General features: G+C 43.4%; 1 protein-coding gene across 2 annotated transcripts in view; it reads left to right on the plus strand.

Moving 5' to 3' along the window:
- LOC138665682 (sorbin and SH3 domain-containing protein 1-like) overlaps positions 1-24497 on the plus strand; it is a 532199-nt gene that overhangs the window by 237647 nt on the left and 270055 nt on the right. The window contains exon 1 of one of the 2 annotated variants that reach the window (XM_069753393.1): positions 12773-12940. The exons of the other annotated variant lie outside the window; for it this stretch is intronic. The gene's annotated coding sequence lies outside the window, so the exon portion shown is untranslated. Of the gene's footprint in view, positions 1-12772; positions 12941-24497 lie in introns of those variants that run through there. 2 annotated transcript variants of the gene reach the window in all.

Genomic DNA, 24497 nt, shown 5'->3' on the forward strand with positions numbered 1-24497 from the left:
TAATACTGACCGCATAGTTCTCTGTCCTATTCTTACTTTTTAGTTAGTAAGGCCTCCTTTGCTAATCCTGATTTCAGTCTGCGTTTGTCATTTCCCTCTCCTCTCACAGTCAATATTTGTGGGGGGCTGTCTATCCTTTGGGGATTTTCTCTGAGGCAAGATAGTTTTCCCGTTTCTATCTTTAGGGGAAGTTAGTCCTTAGGCTGTGTCGAGGTGTCTAGGGAGTGTTAGGTACATCCCACGGCTATTTCTAGTTGCGCTGCTAAGTTCAGGGTCTGCGGTCAGTACAGGTACCACCTTCTCCAGAGTACGTCACATGCTGCTCCTAGGCCACCAGATCATAACACACCGCATAGTATTTAATGAACGACAGTCATAACGACGGATGGGCTCAGCAGTGCATCAGTGTAGAATCAGCTGTCGGTCGGTGTCTAGGCATGCTTATAGCCGCGCAGCTCACTATAATAAATAATAATAATTTTTATTTATATAGCGCCAACATATTCCGCAGCGCTTTACAAATTATAGAGGGGACTTGTACAGACAATAGACATTACAGCATAACAGAAATACAGTTCAAAACAGATACCAGGAGGAGTGAGGGCCCTGCTCGCAAGCTTACAAACTATGGGGAAAAGGGGAGACACGAGAGGTGGATGGTAACCATTGCTTTAGTTATTCGGACCAGCTATAGTGTAAGGCTCAGGTGTTCATGTAAAGCTGCATGAACCAGTTAACTGCCTAAGTATGTAGCAGTACAGACACAGAGGGCTAATACTGCATAAAGTGTATGAGAACATGATGCGAGGAACCTTTTTTTTTTATTTTATTTTTTTTATTATAAATAGGCCACACAGGGATCGTTAGGTTAATGCATTGAGGCGGTAGGCCAGTCTGAACAAATGAGTTTTTAGGGCACGCTTAAAACTGTGGGGATTGGGGATTAATCGTATTAACCTAGGTAGTGCATTCCAAAGAATCGGCGCAGCACGTGTAAAGTCTTGGAGACGGGAGTGGGAGGTTCTGATTATTGAGGATGCTAACCTGAGGTCATTAGCGGAGCGGAGGGCACGGGTAGGGTGGTAGACTGATACCAGGGAGGAGATGTAGGGTGGTGCTGAGCCATGGAGTGCTTTGTGGATGAGGGTAGTAGTTTTGTACTGGATTCTGGAGTGGATGGGTAGCCAGTGTAATGACTGGCACAGGGTAGAGGCATCGGTGTAACGGTTGGTGAGGAATATGATCCTGGCTGCAGCATTCAGGACAGATTGGAGCGGGGAGAGTTTTGCAAGAGGGAGGCTGATTAGTAGAGAGTTACAATAGTCCAGACGAGAATGAATAAGTGAAACAGTCAGAGTTTTTGCAGAGTCGAAAGTAAGAAAAGGGCGAATTCTAGAAATGTTTTTGAGATGCAGGTAAGAAGAGCGAGCCAGTGATCGGATGTAGGGGGTGAATGAAAGGTCAGAATCAAGGATGACCCCAAGGCAACGGGCATGTTGCTTTGGAGTAATGGTGGAACCGCACACGGAGATGGCAATGTCAGGCAAAGGTAGGTTAGTAGAGGGAGAGAACACGAGGAGTTCAGTTTTTGACAGGTTTAGTTTCAGATAGAGGGAGGACATGATGTTAGAGACAGCGGTAAGACAATCACTGGTGTTTTCTAAAAAGGTCGGTGTGATATCAGGAGCAGAAGTGTATAATTGGGTGTCGTCAGCATAGAGATGGTACTGGAAACCAAATCTACTGATTGTTTGTCCAATAGGGGCAGTATACAACGAGAAGAGTAGGGGGCCTAGGACTGATCCTTGAGGAACCCCAACAGTAAGGGGAAGGTGAGAGGAGGAGGAACCAGCAAAACATACAGTGAAGGATCGGTCAGAGAGATAGGAGGAGAACCAGGAGAGAACGGTGTCCTTGAGGCCGATGGAGCGGAGCATAGTGAGGAGGAGCTGATGATCCACAGTGTCGAATGCTGCAGAGAGATCCAAGAGAATTAGCATGGAGTAGTGACCATTAGATTTAGCTGTTAGTAGGTCATTAGAGACTTTAGTGAGGGCAGTTTCAGTAGAGTGTAAAGAGCGGAAGCCAGATTGAAGAGGGTCGAGAAGAGAGTTATCTGAGAGATAGCGGGTAAGACGGGAGTGGACCAGGCGTTCGAGGAGTTTAGAGATGAAGGGAAGATTAGAAACAGGTCTATAATTAGCGGCACAGTTTTGATCGAGGGATGGTTTTTTAAGTAATGGATGTATGATGGCATGCTTAAATGAGGAAGGGAAAAATACCGGAAGTGAGGGAAAGGTTGAATATTTTTGTTAGGTGAGAGGTGACAGCCAGGGAAAGGGACTGGAGGAGATGTGATGGAATGGGGTCACTGGTGCAAGTGGTCGGGCGAGAAGATGCAAGGAGCCTGCTTACTTCTTCTTCTGTAACTGCTTCAAAGTCAGAGAGTGAACTAGATGCAGTGGGGGAGGGAGGACAGTGCATGGTATGAAGAGATTGGGAGGTGATATGTACTAAGCGTTGACCGAAGCTGCGCCGTCAGCGCCTCTGTGATGACATAGCATTTTATATTAATTAACCAGATGTCTATTTTCAGCAAGTCAGGAGGAATAGACTGTTATGTATATGTTGACTTTTGAATTTGTGTCTTTTTCTGGTTGGTCAAGAAAACACAGACTTTTGTTTGTATAAGCCTATAATATTGACTTGTAAGTAGACAATTTGTTGTAACATATTGTGCTGTTTTCCTGGATGACTAGAGACACAGAATAATTGAACAATTATTGTTTGCTGATATGTTGATTACACATTGTCCAGGCCATCCAGTTTGTAGACTTGCAAAGTAGAGTAGGAAAAACTATACAAATAGATTAAACAATGCGAGTTAATCTCATCACCATTCTCCCCCTTTACCTATGAATGCTAGCTAGAAGGACAACAGCTATGTGAGCTATATAAGTCAGATATATATAATCATACAGAGATTCAGCGAAGACATCCAACCATCCAAAGAACTAGAGACTCTTTACAAGACAGCTTCCAAGACATCATGGCTCCATCATGAGGTACACAGATTTGACATTCTACAAGATACCAGCTTAGGGGACCATGGCCCCAGCTGGAAGAATACAGATCTGCTCCATTGACCATCACCGAACCATGGATATGTTTGGGGTAGTCAGGATTTGGACCCACCAGTCACTAGAGCCCCATGGATATGTTTGGAGAAAGCCAGAATTGGGACCCACCGGTCACCTGGCTCCATTTAGATGTTCAGATAAGAAAGGTTGTGACCCTCCGTTCAACTGGCCTTGTACCCCTATGGACTGTCATCTTCCTAATCTTGTCATTACCTCCTCTCTGTGCGTACCTTCATTTGCGGTGAGGCGCCCTCTGCTGGTTGTCCTCATATGAACTCGAGCCTGGGAACTTTTCTGATTTTTTTCCCACGCTCGAAGGACATCCAGCAGAGGGCGCATCACCGCGAATGAAGGTAACTACAGGTCATTGACCTAGTTTCCATTCATTCGCTGGGGTTTTATAGTCAGGAACACAGCTGCATTATAGCAGAGCTCCTGGCTGTAAAAAAAAATTAACCCCTTCAGATGGATTTACATCGTGGGACGTGACAGATCCTCGGAAGGTATGTATATTGTTGGTTTATTATTTTTTCTTTGTCACAGAGCGAGGGTCTTCAGGTGGATTACCAGAATAATAAAATATTCAAACAACCTGTGTTTTTATTTCATTAAAAGACTTTTTAATAATGTGTTTGTGTTTTTTTTTTTAATCATTTCAGACTATTGGATTAATAATGGATAGGTGTCATAATTGACGCCTCTCCATTATTAATCTGGCTTAATGTCACCTTACAATAGCAAGGTGACATTAACCCTTCATTACCCCATATCCCACCGCTACACGGGAATGGGAAGAGAGTGGCCAAGTGCCAGAATAGGGGCATCTTCCAGATGTGCCTTTTCTGAGGTGGCTGGGGGCAGATGTTTTTAGCCAGGGGGGGGGGCAATAACCATGGACCCTCTCCAGGCTATTAATATCTGCCCTCAGTCACTGGCTTTACTACTCTGGCGGAGAAAATTGTGCGGAAGCCCACGCCAATTTTTTTCGCCATTTAACCCTTTAATTTAATAGCTAGAACGCCCAAATTTTGCACATACACACTACTAACATTAGTAGTGTGGAATATGCAAAAAAATGGGAATATGAGATGGTTTACTGTATGTAAACCATGTCTCATATCATGCCGGGTTTTGGAAGGAGATAGCAAAAGCCGGCAACTGAATTACCGGCTTTTAAGCTATCTCGCGCTGGATGAAATATTAATATATACATATATATATATATGTGTCTCAATGACATACAGTGGGGCAAAAAAGTATTTAGTCAGTCAGCAATAGTGCAAGTTCCACCACTTAAAAAGATGAGAGGCGTCTGTAATTTACATCATAGGTAGACCTCAACTATGGGAGACAAACTGAGAAAAAAAAATCCAGAAAATCACATTGTCTGTTTTTTTATCATTTTATTTGCATATTATGGTGGAAAATAAGTATTTGGTCAGAAACAAAATTTCATCTCAATACTTTGTAATATATCCTTTGTTGGCAATGACAGAGGTCAAACGTTTTCTGTAAGTCTTCACAAGGTTGCCACACACTGTTGTTGGTATGTTGGCCCATTCCTCCATGCAGATCTCCTCTAGAGCAGTGATGTTTTTGGCTTTTCGCTTGGCAACACGGACTTTCAACTCCCTCCAAAGGTTTTCTATAGGGTTGAGATCTGGAGACTGACTAGGCCACTCCAGGACTTTGAAATGCTTCTTACGAAGCCACTCCTTCGTTGCCCTGGCGGTGTGCTTTGGATCATTGTCATGTTGAAAGACCCAGCCACGTTTCATCTTCAATGCCCTTGCTGATGGAAGGAGGTTTGCACTCAAAATCTCATGATACATGGCCCCATTCATTCTTTCATGTACCCGGATCAGTCGTCCTGGCCCCTTTGCAGAGAAACAGCCCCAAAGCATGATTTTTCCACCACCTTTCTTTACAGTAGGTATGGTGTTTGATGGATGCAACTCAGTATTCTTTTTCCTCCAAACACGACAAGTTGTGTTTCTACCAAACAGTTCCAGTTTGGTTTCATCAGACCATAGGACATTCTCCCAAAACTCCTCTGGATCATCCAAATGCTCTCTAGCAAACTTCAGACGGGCCCGGACATGTACTGGCTTAAGCAGTGGGACACGTCTGGCACTGCAGGATCTGAGTCCATGGTGGCGTAGTGTGTTACTTATGGTAGGCCTTGTTACATTGGTCCCAGCTCTCTGCAGTTCATTCACTAGGTCCCCCCGCGTGGTTCTGGGATTTTTGCTCACCGTTCTTGTGATCATTCTGACCCCACGGGGTGGGATTTTGCGTGGAGCCCCAGATCGAGGGAGATTATCAGTGGTCTTGTATGTCTTCCATTTTCTAGTTATTGCTCCCACTGTTGATTTCTTCACTCCAAGCTGGTTGGCTATTGCAGATTCAGTCTTCCCAGCCTGGTGCAGGGCTACAATTTTGTTTCTGGTGTCCTTTGACAGCTCTTTGGTCTTCACCATAGTGGAGTTTGGAGTCAGACTGTTTGAGGGTGTGCACAGGTGTCTTTTTATACTGATAACAAGTTTAAACAGGTGCCATTACTACAGGTAATGAGTGGAGGAAAGAGGAGACTCTTAAAGAAGAAGTTACAGGTCTGTGAGAGCCAGAAATCTTGATTGTTTGTTTCTGACCAAATACTTATTTTCCACCATAATATGCAAATAAATTGTTAAAAAAACAGACAATGTGATTTTCTGGATTTTTTTTTCTCAGTTTGTCTCCCATAGTTGAGGTCTACCTATGATGTAAATTACAGACGCCTCTCATCTTTTTAAGTGGTGGAACTTGCACTATTGCTGACTGACTAAATACTTTTTTGCCCCACTGTATATATATATATATATATATATATATATATATATATACAGTACATATGTTTTTATTATTTTTTGAGCACATGGATCCCTTGTATATCCGTATGTCGGTTTTGCAAGCCTGCGAGAAAATCTCGCAGTACGGATGCCATACAGATTACATACGGAGGATGCCATGCGCAAAATACGCTGACACACCCTGCCTACGGAGGAGATACGGACCACTATTTTGGGGACTTTTCAGCGTATTACGGCCGTAAATTACGGACCGTATTTTTATATGCTGAGTGTGACGCCGGCCTTACATGGATTCAGGTATGACTGTATCTCTTTTGTACGTTTGTGTTTTCTTTGGTAACTCATTTTTCAACCAATCTAACCCCATTGACTTGTTTTCTCTGGACATCCCATCAATGCCAGTATAGTAGTCAAAATAGCATTGTGTTCTCCTTGCAGGATGCAAAATCACAGAGAGTATCCAGACAGTAATCCGTGATAGAAACGTGTGTGAAGAAATTAGAGCCAGGAAGAAAATCTATGACAATTCATCAGATTAGAGGCAAACACTTGTAGTCACTCCGCCAGTGATAGCTCACATTTATAGACCTTCACTGACAGTGATTGGAAAAACATTAGAAGAGCCGCAATGTTTTACACAAAGGCCATGTTCACACAGTGCGTTTTTTACCGCGGAACCGCGGCGGTTTTGCCGCTGCGGTTCCGCGGCTGTTTTCCATGCAGGGTACAGTACACTGTACCCTATGGAAAACAGGACACACTGTGCACATGGTCCGGAAATTGTAAAAAAAAAGACGCGCTGAATAGCTCCCGGAAAAAAGAAGGAGCATGTCAATTCTTTTTCCGGAGCCGCAGCGGTTCTGCACCCATAGACCTCCATTGTGAGGTCCAAACCGCAGTAAAACCCGCAGATCAAAAATATATCTGCGGGTTTTACTGCGGTTTGATGTGCAGAACCGCTGCAGCAGGAAGTGCGGGGAGCGGGCGGAAGTGCGTGGGCGGAGTGTGGCTGCCCCCCCCGTGCTCCGATCCCGCCCCCCCGTGCTCCGATGCCCCCCCCCAGTGCTCCGATGCCCCCCCCCAGTGCTCTGATGCCCCCCCCGTGCCCTAATCTCCCCCCCTTATACTCACCCGGCGTCCCGGTGTCCGTCCGGCCGTCTTCTCCCTGGGCGCCGCCATCTTGCAAAATGGCGGGCGCATGCGCAGTGCGCCCGCCGAATCTGCCGGCCGGCAGATATGGCGGGCGCATGCGCAGTGCGCCCGCCGAATCTGCCGGCCGGCAGATTCGTTCCAAAGTGCATTTTGATCACTGAGATATAACCTATCTCAGTGATCAAAATAAAAAAATAGTAAATGACACCCCCCCCCCCTTTGTCACCCCCATAGGTAGGGACAATAAAAAAAATAAAGAATTTTTTTTTTTTTTTTTTTTCACTAAGGTTAGAATAGGGGTAGGGGTAGGGTTAGGGGTAGGGTTAGGGTTAGGGGTAGGGTTAGGGTTAGGGGTAGGGTTAGGGTATTTTCAGCCATTTTAACCCTAAAAAAATTCCTAGAAAACACACAGACTCTGGCTAGAAAACTGCATCAAAAAAACGCATCAAAAAACGCATCAAAAAACGCATCAAAAACGGACCAAAAAAGGACCAAAAAAAGGACCTGCGTTTTCTGCCAAGAGCTGCAGTTTTTTAAAAAACAGTCAGGAAAAAAAAAGGATGGAAATCCTGAACGTGTGAACATACCCAAAGAGTCCTGGCAAACATCACAGAGAGGACATGTGAGGGACACAATCCAGACCCCAACTGCTGAGACCAGATAACAGACACCATAAATACTTGTATGGCCAACAAAGGGCTAATTGCCAGTGAAAACCATGAAGGACAACTGCAGGGCAGTCAGTGTCCAATGACCCTGAACGAAGGTAATAAGGGGGATTTTTATCATGGTTTTGTCATTCCTGTGCTCTTCCTCATAGTAACATGCATTTTTCATTATGTGACATCCCCGGAATTGTGTTAATAGGAATTCCCAAGAAAATCTGACGTTTATAATGTGAAATATCAGAATTTGTATTTTTTTTTTATTCATAATTAATGAGTAACATTTATTTTTAAAATAATATAAAATATTCTGTATTAAAATATATTTTTTTAAATGTTTTCCTCAGCCACTGGGTGCAGAGATCATGATACTTACACACTATTAATAAGGCAGCCCCATGCCACGGGAGAGCGCGGTTGTACACCCCATTGGGCACTACATGCACAGTTCACAGATGTAGGCACCATTTTAGTGTAGCCCAGCGCTATTCACTGAGCTACAATATCCCCCTGTCACCGCTAATTACAGCAGTGAGTGGTGACAGTAGGCCTGGGCACCAGCGAAGGCAGCGGAGGTGAGAACGGGCAGCCTGACATTGTTCTGCTAGGCTACGTTCACATTAGCGTTGTGCGGTGCAGTGTCAGCGATGCAACGCACAATGCAAATGTGAACGCATGCACAACGCAGCATTTTGTGATGCATGCGTTCATTTTTTCATGGTTTTTGGCGCAGAAAAAACTGCATCATGCAGCGTCCTCTGTGCCCTGACAGTTGCGCCATAGGGACGCATGCGTCACAAAACGCAAGAGCAACGCATGTCCATGTGCCCCCCATGTTAAATATAGGGGCGCATGACGCATGCGTTGCCGCGGCTGCCCCCGATGCAACGCTAATGTGAACGTAGCCTAATGCCAGGCTGCCAACCTTTTCTCACTGCTGGCAATACTCACATCCGCAGTAATGGCCTCTTCACTGTAATGGAGCAGGCCTGCAGCAGTGGAGTGCTTCCAGGGTAAGAACAGGTCGGTAGCCTGGCATTAGTTGCACACTGTCAGGCTGCCAATGTGTTCTCACTGCCACAGTGCTCTGAACACTGACTCCGCTCTGCTCAGTCACTTTACAGCCTCATTCAGACATGACACATAGATGTTTAATGAGGCTTTACTGCTGCATGTGCAAAGCGCGTCAGACAATGCGTTCAACTTCAATGTACAGGTCAATGTGACCGGTGATAAAGTCTCATTCAGACATCTGTGCATAAAGGACACCTGAATGAGGCTGTACACGACTGAGCAGAGCAGAGTCAGTGTGCAGAGCAGAGTCAGTGTGCAGAGCAGAGTCAGTGTGCAGAGCAGAGTCAGTGTGCAGAGCAGAGTCAGTGTGCAGAGCAGAGTCAGTGTGCAGAGCAGAGTCAGTGTGCAGAGCAGAGTCAGTGTGCAGCGTGCAGCAGCAGTGAAGATTTAACTGCTGCACTCTACAAAGTAAAAAAAAAAGTATATGTAAAAAATAAAGTTAGAATCACCACCTCTCTGCCCCATTAAAATAAAGGAATGAAAGAAATAAATAAAATAAACCTACCTAGTATCGCCACATCTGTAGAAGTCTGTTCTGTCAAAATATAAAATTAATTAATCCCTTAAATAAATGCCATAATCAAAATTGTGGTTTTCGGTCGCTGCGCCTCCTTAAATAAAATGCAATAAAATGCACTCACAATATCACATGCACCCCAAAAGTATATGTATAAATAAAAATAATAGCGCTCCACACAACAAATCATGCCCTAATACATCTCCATCAACAGTAAAATGAAAGCGTTATGGGACTTGGAAAATGGTGACACAAAACATTTTTTTAATTTTCTAACCTCTGATTTTTTTTAAATTAACATTACAGAAAAAAAAACAATGCATGTTTAGCATCTCTGTAATATTACTGGCCTGCAGAATCAGGTTCCCACGTCATTTTTTTCTATGCAATGAACGCAAAAAAACAGACTCCCCCACCCCCAAAACACCCCCAAAATGGCAAAAAAATATAGCAATTGCATTTATTCACTGATTTGTGCTTAGTGGGGCGCCATTTAAATTTTTGTCTCAGTTAGATAGAACAGGCCTGGCAATGCCACATTGCAGTTACCGAAAAAAAAAAAATGCTCTGCACTCTGATCCCACACTTTATCCTCGTCCCTCCTTTTGCAGACGCCCAGAACAGGAGAAGAGGAGTGACATGAGTAACGTGCAAGCAGATCCTGTCACATTTACAGCAGTCGTAATGCGAGCTAGAATTGCATCCCGTTTTCATGTCAGCAGCTGCTCCCCCTAGTGTTTAAAAGTTGAAAATAGCAAAAAAAATTTGTAATAATTTTTTATTTCTCATACTATTTAAAAAATATATTTAAAAAAATGTACACATGAATACTTTACATTTTTTAAATTGTGTCACTTTTTTTCTGATGATGATGCAAAAATTGATCTGAACACAGATATTTGGAAGGGGGGAACCGTATGGATCAAACCTTACCACACAACTTTGGAGTTTCTGAATGTGCAGTTAAATTTCCTGACATTTCTATAACCTGATGTCATTTAGCACTGGGAGTATAACAATCAGATGGAAGAGCAGCCAGGGGAATTCCTTACTTCCCTGTGAGAAGAATACAGCTATTTTGGGATGGTGTCTGTCTATTTTGTGTCCTGCTCATATATTATGGACTGCTTTCATGGCTGCTGTTGGATTGTGACTTGGTCGGTTACATTCAATAGTTTAAAAGTAAAAAAAAATGTTTTCAGGGATTGTTTCAAATGTAAGCGACTAGACGCATTGCTTAGATTGATTGTCTGTTGAGTTGGGGACATTTTTTTTAATTGGGCAGGGGAGGAGTTGGATATATGCTGATCAGGCAGTTCGCTCAGGTCAGGAGACACGCCGGTCAGGTCCGGAAATGCAATACAAGCATGGCCTTACGGTATCTGCACGCTAATCTTCTGTTGCGAAATCTACAGTAGCAAAATCTACCCAAAATTGGAGAAGTGCAAAAAGTGAAATATGCAACTGTTATCTAGAACATAATTTGACATGCTGCCAATTTCCACCCCGAATTGTTGATCAATTTACCTTCCATGTTTTCTCCCCATGATTTTTAAAAAAAAATACTCACCCCAAATTTTGCAACTGTAATATAAAGCAACTATGCTGTACATTTTCTCCCACAAATCTGTAGGTGGAAAATCATAAATCCAGCATATTACAATACCAGCATTAGTTATGAGATTTTTACAAAATTTCCACCACGTGATGTGTGAACGTCTGCAAAGTAAATTGACCTGCAGTGCGGAATTTCAATTTCCTCAATGAAATCTAACAAAATTTACAGTGAATCGATTTAATCAAAGTGCACATTTAAGGCTGGTTTCACCAGCCCACTGATGCACCTCTTCCATTCAGCTCCGCCTACATCAGCATGCGTCCTGCGTACCTATCTTCAACTTTGGGTACGCAGGCCATGCGGATGTATGGGGATGCCTCCGCATGCGTCGTTTTGACGGTGCGGCGACCTGCACTGAACGCAATGAGTTGCAATTTGATGCGGACGCTGCACCGTCAAAACGATGCATGCGGAGGCATCCGCATACATCGGCATCGCATGTGTACCTAATGGTAAAGATAGGATACGCACGCCGCATACTGATGTAGGCGGAGCTGACCGGAGGAGGTGCGGCGGTGGGCGGAGCTTCACAGAGGACGTACGCAGCCCTCCACAGCACCTACATCTGCAAATGTGAAACCAGCCTTAGGCTAATGGGTCATTGTTATGTAAATTCTTCCAAAATGTAGGTACTCCTGGCACTGTCAGGGACAGTTCTGGGAGGGGTTGAGGACTTCTTGTAATTGATAGTGGGACTTGCACACCCATAATTTCTGGCATCGATGAAAAATGGACACAAAAAAGATAACAATATAAATTAATCCATTTTTTCTAATAAACAAAAAAACTAATGTGTGATTGAGATCTTAGGGTGTTTTACACATTTCAGGTTCTGTCCAGGCCTTTTGACGCAGTTTTTGAATCCCAAACTAAGGCCTCAATTCATCTACCAGTAAAGACACTTCAGGAAAAAGCCTGTCCCCTTTCTACCTGACGCGGCTTAGGCTAGTTTCACACTAGCATTTTGCTAATCTGCGGAGGGCTGCAGACTTCCTCCGTGAAGCCCTGCCCACGGCCACACCTCCACCACTCGGCTCCGCCTATGTCCACTTTCGGCCTGCGTACCTATCTTTAACATTAGGTACGCAGGTCATGTGGATGCCTCCGCATGCGTCGTTTTGATGATGCGGCGACCCGCCTGAACGCAGCTGGTTGGGATTTCTTTTTTTCACTGCATTGTCAAAACGACGCATGCGGAGGCATCCACTTACATCCGCACGACCTGTGTACCCAATGTTAGATAGGTATGCATGCCGCATGCGGACATAGGCGGAGCTGAGCGGTGGAGGTGCAGCCGTGGGCGGGGCTTCACGGAGGAAGTCCGCAGCCCTCCGCAGCTCAGCAAACCGCTAGTGTGAAACTAGCCTAAGTCTTGGAAAACTTGGTGGTTCAACCAGTGTCTAAAAGATGCAGTGTGCACATACCCTAGTTCCATTGACGAGCACAACGTTTCCTAAACAAAAAAATGATCTTGTTTCAAATATTTATCCCGCTGTCCTGACAAGTGTCTCTAGAATGAAAAATATTGCTATGTTGGTTAAATAATATAAATAAAAAGCACATTGTAGGACTTTGCACGTGCATGGCTTCTACCTGTAGGTCCAAAGTGCGAAAGCTCTAGTGTCAGCAGAGTTACTGGAGGTTATGCTGAACAGTCCAGAAAACAACTTTCTTTTTTTTTCCTTTTCTCCATCCATCAGGAATCCCAGTAAGTTTTTTTCCAGCCTGTATTCTAATGAAGGGGCTGTGCCGGGTGATCTGGGAGGGCTGGAATCTCAGTATGGTTGTGTGTCAGCCTGTTTGTCTGGGTTTAAATGAACAAATGCCTGGCTGTGCCATAGTAAGGGACCTCACCGAGCTGATATCCTGCTAGGGATCCTATTACAACCTCTGGATTTGTAAATGCTCCTGAAAAGGATCAAGTAAGTGCTCTGGCTTGTAGCTGTGCTCTGGCTTGTAGCTGTGCTCTGGTTTGTAGCTGTGTCTTTCATTAGCTTGGACTGAGCTTGTTTCTTGTTTGCTCTGGTTGGTCCCTGTATTTCGCTGCTGTACAAACTGTTCATTTCTTTACAAAGTTCAGGATCTCGTTTCCCAGCCTGTCAATTGCTGCTTTACATATGTTGGAAAAACATGTGGAATCCATTGTGGACTTCTGACTTTTGGGATCATTCATTGCTGCGCTAACTTGCATGTGGTTGTTGTACTGTGAATTGGGCTTGTTATGGACGGTATACATTTATACGGTGTTTTATACATGCCTTTACGCCTCTTTTTGCGTGTGCGTTATGTGTTATTTTATTGGAAATGTACGGGTTTGCAGCCCATCTGGTTAGAATTGCTGTTTTCTTTTTTTACATTATGTATTATGCTAGAAGGAAAACCAGTCAGTGTGCGCAAAAAAAAAACTTGATGAAGCTAAAATTTGAATTAAAAATGTGATATATAATTTGTGGTTGTGGGGTGAACAAAAATATTTACATGCATAATGTGTTTATTTTGTATTTGTGGGATTGAGCAATATGATGTGTTTTTGCTTTTTTTTAACCCCCTATGCATATACAATGGCTGAGGTTAATGCTCTCTCACTGACTTTTACGGCTGAACTGTGCGACATTTGCTAAACTCAGCAAATAGCCCAAATCCCCATAGATCCTTTTGGAAAGTTGCCTAAAAAAATCTATGGAGCCACTATTTGCCGTTTGTTTTCTCCTGTAATGTAGGAGCGGCAAGTCAGCTTTACCCCAAAATATAATAAACAGACGATAAACACGAGCCCTCCGGCCATATGTACACATCTCATTGAGTCGATGGAGGTTAATAATTAGCTGTCAGGTATTAATGTAGTGTTGGCAATAGGGGGAAAAAATGAGCACATTCAAAACAATGTACCTTTGTTTAAACAACGAGGTTTAACGCCCCAAAGGACAATTATGGAAATTGTATTTATTGGAACGCGGACACATCTGTTCTGTAGTTTGGAATATACTTGGAATGAAGTATTACAGCAGGTCTTAACTACTGGAGCTGAGGGACTTGCGCTTTTTTTTTTTTTTTTTTGCTGGAAAAATAGTCCAAGTTTAGAAACTTTTCCATAAAAAGTACTGCAGATCTCAGAACCTTATTAGGCAGAGAGCCGGGAATGCAATGCTGTAACTCAAGAACATGTGTAGATGAATGACGCATGGAGGATTACATCTTCTGATCTTCATTACATAGGATCAGACATTGCTTTATGGTGTGTCAGGCTGTTTTATAATGAAGAATCAAGGAAAACTCTTTGTTTTGGTCTTTTTAGGTTTCCCTAAAACTAATTTAGCGTTGCAATTCTATATGGTAGTTCATTTCCTAGCAGCAGAGGATGTGGCCCATGATGAGTGTCAGCAACAGTTCTGCTACATGCACAACATCTCTCCCCAAGCGGTGATGTCCTTCTTATGACCCACCACCCCTTCTGTGACCCACAGTGAGGGAGAAGACACAACAGTTGTGGATGGGACACCAAGCGATTGCGGGTTAGAGGACTTGTTCATTTTTGTCTAACTGCAGGATGGAAAAATCTGCCAGATTCTGAGCCACACAATGCAAGAATAATCAATGCATCTTTGGACTAGCCATCCATCATTTTACTATTCTATGACACTGTAGGCACTGTGGATTTATAAGCTTCTTAATAATATCAACCCAAGTGTGATTTTTAAAGACGTGTGTGTCACTACACAGTTTAAGGTCTTGTGAACATGGCCGTATTTTCCATCCAAGCGCTATTCAACAACACATCAGATCACATTTGGACCAATATTATTCTATAGGGCCATACACATGGCTTGTAAGTCCAAGGAAAAAATCGCTACATGCCCGTGTGGGATGCAATTTTCTGCCATACAAGTCAATGAGTCCCTGAAAACCATCGGACTACTCTTGGATGATGTCTGAGTAAAGTCTGAATTCCATGGACTGACTAAATGAGAAAATGGAGAATTTTATTTTTCTCCATCTTCTCATCCAAGAGAATCTCATCATGCTATGATCTTGCTCTGATCAACGTTTTATCAGAGTGTGATTTGCATAATCGACCCTATTCTCTCAGATGGTCACCTGCCCTAACATTGTCCAATCAGTGTGGGCTTTGGCTGACTTTACAGAAACATACCCGATTGTCAATAAATATGCGGCAGCATGGTGGCTCAGTGGTTAGCACTAAGGCTGTGTGCACACGATGCAGATTTGGTGCAGAATTTTCTGCATAAAATCTGCACTAAATCTGCATCTCCTGGCAGAATCCGCAGGTGCGTTTTTTTGTGCGTTTTTTATGCGCTTTTTGTGCAGATTTTACCAATGGATTTCTATAATGGAGGGTGCAGAAACGCTGCAGAACTGCACAAAAGAAGTGACATGCAGCGTTTCTGCGCAGATTTTTCTGCACCATGTGCACAGCTTTTTTTTTCACATTGATTTACATTGTACTGTAATCACAGTGCAGTTCTGCAGCGTTTCTGCTGCAGAAAAATCTGCTGCAGTTCTGCACTAAATCTGCATCGTGTGCACATACCCTAATGCCTTGCAGGGCTGGGGTCCTGGGTTCAAATCCCACCTAGGACCACATGAGCAAGGAGTTTGGTTTTCCTTCCTGCAGGTGCTCCAGTTTCCTGAAATACTCCAAAGACATACAGATGGGGAATTTAGGTTGTGAGCCCCAATGGGGACAGCGATACTGATGTCTGTAAAGTGCGCTGGAATAAATGGCACTATATAAGTGAGTAAAATAAATAAATACAGTGGCGTGTAAACGTTTGGGCCTCCCTTGGTCAAAAGTATTGCTATTGTGAACAGTTAAGCAAGTCAAAGATAAAATTGTCCATAAAAGGCCTAAAGTTAAAGATGACACATTTCCTTTGTATTTTAAGCAAGGAAGTATATAGTTTAATTTTTTTACATTTTAAAAACTTCAAAAAGGAAAATGGGCCAATGAAAAGGTGTTGGCACCTTTTGGAGATTTGTGTGCACGTTTAACTTTTGACCAAGATTTCAGACCTTAATTAGCCTGTTTGGGTTATGGCTTGTTAACTATCATCGTTAGGAAAGCCCAGGAAATGCAAGTTTCCCAGCTTTATAAGAACCCAGTCTCCTCTAACCTTGTACCGAAAAAAACAGCAGCCATGGGTTCTTCTAAGCAGCTGCCTAGTAGTGATGAGCGAATATACTCATTGCTCGGGTGACCGCCGAGTATTTGCTAGTGTTCGGAGATTAAGTTTTCATCACAGCTGAATGATTTACAGCTACTACCCAGCCTGAGTACATGTGGGGGTTGCCTGGTTGCTAGGGAATCCCCACATGTAATCAAGCAGGCTAACAGATGTAAATCATTCAGCTGAGGCTATGAAAACTAAATCTCCGCAGTCATAAATATTCGGAGACCACCTGAGTGTGCTTGGGAAAACCCGAGCAATGAGTACACTCGCTCATCACTACTGCCTAGCACTCTGAAAATGGTGGAGGCTCACAAAGCTCACAAAGCAGGAGGAGGCTATAAAAACATAGCAAAGCGTATTCAAGTTGCCCTTTCCTCATTCTGAAATATAACTAAGAAATAGCAGTTAACAGGAACAGTGGAGGTCAAGATAAAGTGTGGAAGACCAAGTAAACAAGTGAAAGATGCTTGTAGGATTCCTAGAGAGGCAAATCAGAAACCCCGCTTGACTGCAAAAAAAACCTTCAGAAAGATTTAGCAGACCGTGGAGTTATGGTATATTAGTCTACTGTTCAGAGACTCCTGCACAAATATAGCATTCATGGAGGAGTCATGAGAAGAAAACCTCACCTGCATCCTCACCAGTAAATTCAACATCAGAAGTATGTAAAAGAACATCTAAACAAGCATGATGCATTTTAGAAAAAAAAGTCCTATGGTCCGATGAGGTTAAAATAGAACTCTTTGGCCACAATGATCAAAGGTATGTGTGGAGAAAAAAGGGCCCAAAATTTCAGGAAAAGAACATTCATTAAGCTTGGTGCTTTGGGGTTGTGTTGCAGCCAATGGCACGGGGAACATTGCCCAGGTAGAGGGAAGAATGGATTCAATTATGGTAAATTTCAATAAATTCTTGATGTAAACATAACACCATTTGTAAAAACAAAAAAAAACTGAGGTTGAAAAGCAGATGGCTTCTACGAATGGATAATGATCCTAAACACAAGTCAAACTTCAGAATAGACAACCTCAAGAGATGTGAGTTAAAGGTTTTTACAATGGCCCTCACAGTCCCCAGATCTGAACTCTATTGAAATTTTTTGTGGCTACACCTCAAAATAGCAGTGCATGCAAGATGACCCAGGAATCTCACAGAATTTGAAGAATTTTCCAAGTAACAATGGATGAAAATCCCTCAAACACTAATTTAAAGACTATTGGATGGCTACAAAAAGTGTTTACAAGCCGTGATACTTTCAAAAGGAGGTACTAGGTACTAACCAGCAGGGGGCCCAAACTTTTGCATTAGCCAATTTCCTTTTTGTAGGTATATGTATGTATGTGTGTGTGTGTGTGTGTGTGTGTGTGTGTGTGTGTGTGTGTATATATATATATATATATATATATATATATATATATATATATATATATATATATATATATATTATAAAATCACTCTACATCTACGATGTAGATTAGAGTACGATTATGAAGTTTTCAGAATAATGCCATTTATACACAGGATTTGGCCGGCTGCGACCAATTACCAAAGCGTGGTTCAAATTCTGCACCAATTCGCGGGCGGACAGCACCTGTCGCTGATTGGTCACGGCTGGCTGTGACCAATCAGTGAAGCCAGGGCCCTGGGCGAAAGAATCTCAGTGGGCCCTCCTCTTGAACACATACCACGATTCATGATGCACAGATACAGCAGAGAAATATAGCACAGCCCACGTAGTATATAGCACAGCCCACGTAGTATATAGCACAGCCCACGTAGTATATAGCACAGCCCACGTAGTATATAGCACAGGCCACGTAGTATATAGCACAGGCCACGTAGTATATAGCACAGCCCACGTAGTATATAGCACAGCCCACGTAGTATATAGCACAGCCCACGTAGTATATAGCACAGGCCACGTAGTATAATGCCCAGCCACGTAATATATACCACAACCACGTAGTATATAGCACCGAGATGTAGTATATAACACAGCCTACGTAGTATATAGCAATGTGGGCACCATATCCCTGTTAAAAAAAAAAAAAGAATTAAAATAAAAAATAGTTATATACTCACCTTCCGTCGGCCTCTGGATCCAGCCCAGGCGTTTACCGATGCTCCTCACGACGCTCCGGTCCCAAGAGTGCATTGCAGTCTCGCGAAATGATGACATAGCGGTCTTACGAGACCGCTACGTCATCATCTCGTGAGACTGCTATGCATGGACCGGTCATCGGAGCGTCACGAGGAGCAGTAAAGGCGCCGGAAGGTGAGAATATAATGATTTTTTTTATCATTATTATTTTTAACATTAGCTCTTTTTACTATTGATGCTTAATAAAAAGTTGGTCACACAGGGTTAATAGCAGCGTTAACGGAGTGCGTTACACCGCAGCATAACGCGGTCCGTTAAAGCTGCCATTAACCCTGCGTGAGCGCTGACTGTGAGGGAGTATGGAGCGGGCACTGACTGCGGGGAGTAAGGAGCGGCCATTTTGTCGCCGGACTGTGCCCGTCGCTAATTGGTCATGGCCGTTTTGCCACGACTATATATATATATATATATATATATATATATATATATATATATATATATATATATATATATATATATATATATATATATATATATATATATATATATATATATATATATATATATATATATTATATATATATATATATATATATATATATTAGATGGTGGCCCGATTCTAACGCATTGGGTATTCTAGAATATGCATGTCCACGTAGTATATTGCCCAGCCACGTAGTATATTGCCCAGTGACGTTGGTTATTGCCCAGTGACGTAGTATACAGCACAGAGCCACGTAGTATATTGCCCAGCCACGTATGACACAGGTTAAAAAATAAAAAAAATAAACATATACTCACCTTCTGAGGGCCCCTTGTAGTTCGGTCACATGACTGTGACGTCATGGCAGGTCCTTCTCGCGCAGGCGCGCAGGACCTGTGATGACGGCGCGGTCACATGACCGTGACGTCATCACAGGCCCTGCGCGCCTGTGTGAGAAGGACCTGCCATGACGTCACGGTCATCTGACCGCGACGTCATCACAGGCCCTGCGCGCCTGAGCGAGAAGGACCTTCCATGATATCGCGGTCACATGAACCTGCCGGAGCGTCGTGAAAGGTGAGTAATGATTTATTTTTTTTTTAATCATTTTTAACATTAGATCTTTTTACTATTCATGCTGCATAAGCAGCATCAATAGTAAAAACTTGGTCACACAGGGTTAATAGCAGCGGTAACGGAGTGAGTTACTCGTGGCATAACGCGGTCCGTTACCGCTGGCATTAACCCTGTGTGAGCGGTGACTGCAGGGAGTGTGGAGCGGGTGCCGGTGGATCGGGTGCCGGGCGTTGACTGCAGGGGAGGGACTAATCGGACTGTGGCCATTGCTGATTGGTCGCAGCAGCCATGACAGGCAGCTGGCAAGACCAATCAGCGACTTGGATTCCATGACAGACAGAGGCCGCGACCAATGAATATCCGTGACAGAGAGACAGACAGAAGGACAGAAAGACGGAAGTGACCCTTAGACAATTATATAGTAGATATATATATATCTACTATATAATTGTCTAAGGGTCACTTCCATCTGTCTGTCTGTCTTTCTGTCTGTCTAACATGGATATTCATTGGTCGCGGCCTCTGTCTGTCATGGAAATCCAAGTCGCTCACGACCATTGCCACGACCAATCAGCGACAGCCATAGTCTGGCAGTGAAATGGCCGCTGCTTTACTGCCCTGCAGTCAGCGCTGAGCGCTCACACAGGGTTAATGCCAGTGTTAACGGACTGCGGTGTAACGCACTCCGTTAACACAGCTCTTAACCTTGTGTGACCAACTTTTTACTATTGATGCTGCGTAAACAGATCTAATGTTACAAATAATAATTTAAAAGAAAAGGTTATTCTCACCCTCCGACGTGTCGTCCTGTCCTCGGCAGTGCAAGCGGCAGGTTCCGGTGCCAAGGATGCTATGCGAGAAGGACCTGCCGTGATGTCACGGTCATGTGACCGCGACGTCATCACAGGTCCTGCGCTCATACCAATCCTGGGACCGGAAGCTGCCGCGTTCACCGCACACAAGTGCCAGGACTTCAAGGGACCTTCGGAGGGTGAGTATATGTTTATTTTTTTATTTTAAGTCTTTTTTAACCACGCATATAGTGCCCACATTGCTATATACTTTGTGGGCTGTGTTACATACTGCGTGGGCTCTGTTATATACTGCATCTCTGCTATATACTATGTAGCTGGGCAATATACAACGTGACTGTGCAATATACAATGTGACTGTGCAATATACTACGTGCTCTATGTTATATACTACGTAGCTGTGCAATATACTATGTGGCTGTGTCGGTTCTGTTATATACTACGTCGACTGTGCAATATACTACGTGGCTCTGTTATATACTACGTGGCTGTGCAATATATTACGTGCCTCTACAATATACTATGTGGCTATGTTATATACTACGTGGCTCTGCTATATACTACATCGCTGACCAATATACTACATAGCTGTGCAATACACTACGTAGTTGTGCAATACACTACATGACTGTATTATATACTACATGGCTGTGCAATATACTATGTGGCTATGTTATATACTACGTGGCTCTGCTATATACTACGTGGCTGACCAATATACTACATACCTGAGCAATACACTACTTGGCTATGCTATATACTGCATGGCTGTGTTAAGCTCTGCTATATACTACGTGCGCTGTGTTACATACTACGTAGCTCTGCTATACTACGTAGCTATGTTAGATACTACGTCGGTTGTGTTACACCACGTCATTGTGCAATATAGTACGTAGCCTGTGCTGTATACTACCTACATATTGTAGAATACCCGATACGTTAAAATCGGGCCACCGTCTAGTGATACAAAGGAAATGTGTCGTCTTTAACCTTAGGTCTTTTAGAGATCATTTCATCTTCAACTTGTGGGGTGTCCAAACTTTTACATGCCACTGTATATACTTTTCACTGTAAAGTATTTATTTCCAAGAGAAAAGGTACAACATACATTGTCCAGTTCTTTAAAATGCTGACGTAAAACAGCTTAGAATGTAGCAAACTGATTGCCACTTTAGTTGCATAAATAATGTCAGAAATGTACATTCTGACGGAGGTGCATGCACCTCTAAGAGAAAGAGGCGCCTAATTTCATTAACAGACTCTTCATTAAGACAGACGCGAAAGCCTCCAGTATTTAAAGGAATCTGGCACCAGGTTTTTGCTACCCCATCTGAGAGCAGCACGTAGGGGCAGAGACCCTGATTCCAGTGATGTCCGTTGCTCAGCTGCTGTTATGTTGTAAAATCACAGCTTTTTTTCTGCTGCAGATCTACCAGTTCTCTGATTGCTGAACTCTGTATAACCCCGCCCCACCACTAATTGGCAGATTTCTGCATATGTCCAATCAGTGGTGAGGGCGGGGTTATACCAAGCTCATGAATACGCAGGACTACCTGGCAGCAGGGTAAAAGGTCATCTAGTGAAAAAAAATCACAGTTTGATCAGCAGGAGATTATCAAAGCTACAGCAAGCAGCCAGTATATGACACATCACTGGAATCAGGGTCTCTGCACCTATATTATGCTGCTCCCAGATTAGATGGCAGAAACCTGGTAACAGATTCCCATTAGTTCTATGAAAAGATGATCTAGAGTATTTTTTCTATCAGGAATACAAATATTTGCCAAAATACAGATGTCAGGAGAGCGGACAGGTCTAATCTTTTCCTACACTACTACATTTTCCTATCCAAACCCACGCAGTAAGCAACAAGTGTGATGCAAATTGTTTCAAAAATCTGTCAAGTCAGATTGTGGAGCAGTATTGTGTATTGGGAGCCAAACCAAATGTTAACTGGTTTCAGAATATTATAGCTTGGAAGGTGTTAGGGGGACATGATTAATCTGTTCTAGATGACATCAATGGTTCGGAGCCTATCATTAGCGCACTAAGCTAGAATCCTCTTCAAATATCTGAACATTTTTCTGTATAAGCTTAGAAAACATGGTGGCTTTCCTTTAGAAAAAGGTCCATGGGCCTTCCTAAAAGGTCCATGGGCTGTGTCTGATGCTACAGCTCTTGCTTAAAAGAGGTATCTCCACTGAAGTGATTGATGCTGAGCTGCAAAGCAGCACACAACGCAACTTGTGGACCGGTGTGGCAATCATTTTAGAAGAAAGCTATCATATATTTTCAATCCAAGAAACCCATTTAGGGTATGTGCACAATTTTTCGCCTGGAATCAGCTGACAGAGTGCAAGCCGATGTTTTGCATGCACCTATTGATTTGTATGGACGCGCGTCATCCGGGAATCGATGCCAGTTGCAGCATGCAGTGGATCCACCTGTAGCTTTGCAAGCATCTTCTGGAGGATCTTGCATCTCTGCTGTGGAGTGATATCCATCTCCCTCTAGGACCTAGCTAGGATCTCCACAATCTGCTTCCGATTAACACACCCTTGTTGGATGTTTAGATACCTTTAGTCACTTCAACAAGGCGCCGGTGATAGTTTGATTTCCATTGGTCTGGTTGGAAGTTCTAGAAGTCATATAGTGTCTTCTTGGAGTTCTCTTGGAGGATAGCTTCTTTGGTGTCTTCTCAATCTAAGTGTATTCCCTCGTTTGTTTACGTTTTTGTCTTTAGTTGTAGTGGGAGGTGACTAGCGCTCACCCCATCCCCTTCCAATCCAGGGGTAGTCATGGATTAGGCTCCTGCTTGGCGATAGGTGCAGAACCTATTTAGGGATGCTAGGGGAGACAGGGTGTTATCAGATCTACCTAGGGTTCTCCACTCCCCCTTTCCTATTGTTTGGGCATCCCCACCCCCTTCCCGTTATTGTGCACCTAGCTTTTCAGTCACCCAGCGTGACAGGTGTCCATCTTAAAAACAACATAAGAAGACATATTTTTATTTACAGAATGACAGCCGTGTAAGGTAACCCTACACAGGAAAGTGCACCGGCCTATGCTTTCCTGCAATGCAGACATAAATAAATGTATGCTAGCGTGTACCGATACAGTGTATGAAAAAGGGATTATTCCTTAAGTACATGCTGGTGCATGAGACCTCTGGATCAGAGGTTTTCCTGCCACATACACTAAGCCTGAAGACATAAAACTGTTTAAAGGGAACCTGACAGCTGATACATGCTGCCCAATTCCTGAGCATCACACAGGCTGTATGACCTCTGCCAGGTATGTCCGATTCTGAAACGCTGCGGCGTTTTCAAGAAAAGCAAACTTTAAAAGCTGACTGCACCCCTCCATCTCCCCTAGATTGACAGGTATTTCCCTATACTCGCATGCGTGCAGGCAGTTACCTGTCACTCCAGAGCAGAGGGTGGAGAGATGCTGTCAGGGAACAGCCTGTCCGAGTAGTGTCCCAGCAACTTTTAGGGTATGTGCACACGTCAGGATTTTTTCCTGACAAAATCCTGAGATTTCTGCCAGAAATCCACGTTTTTTTTTTTTGCGCAGATTTCTCGTGGAAATTGCGCGTTTTTTGTGCGGATTTTGCGCGGATTTTTTGCGGAATTTTTGCGTTTTTTTTTTTTTCCGGAATGTCCTTGTTGATAGGAAATCCACAAAAAATCCGCAAAAAGAATGAGCATGTCCGTTTATTTTGCAGAATGCGTTTTTTTACCGGATTTATAGCGTTTTTATAGCGGAATTCCGCAAAAAAAACGCTAAAAATCCGGACGTGTGCACATACCCTGAAAGTTTTGCTTTTTTTTTAAATGCCGCAGCGCTTCAGAGTCAAACGTTCCTGGTTTTCTCCACACATACTGGTAGAATTATTACCAAAAAGGTCTATCTTCTTCTCATCAGACCAGAGAATCTTATTTCTCATAGTCTGGGAGTCCTTCATGTGTTTTTTTACCAAACTCTATGCGGGCTTTCATATGTCTTGCACTGAGGAGAGGCTTCCTTGGGGCCAGAAAATGCACAGCATGTGACTTAAATATGAGAGTCTGAGCAAAGGGTCTGAATACTTATGAGCATGTGGTATTACAGTTTTTCTTTTATTATTAAAGGGAACCTGTCACCCCCAAATTCGAGGGTGAGCTAAGCCCATCAGCATCAGGGGCTTATCTACTGCAGTCTGTAATGCTGTAGATAAGCCCCCGATGTATCCTAAAAGATGAGAAAAAGAGGTTAAATTATACTCACCCAGGGGCGGTCCCAGTCCAGTCCGATGGGTGTCGTGGTCCGGTCCGG

The sequence above is a fragment of the Ranitomeya imitator genome, chromosome 2 (assembly GCF_032444005.1).
Source record: "Ranitomeya imitator isolate aRanImi1 chromosome 2, aRanImi1.pri, whole genome shotgun sequence".
In the NCBI taxonomy this organism is placed as follows: Eukaryota; Metazoa; Chordata; class Amphibia; order Anura; family Dendrobatidae; genus Ranitomeya; species Ranitomeya imitator.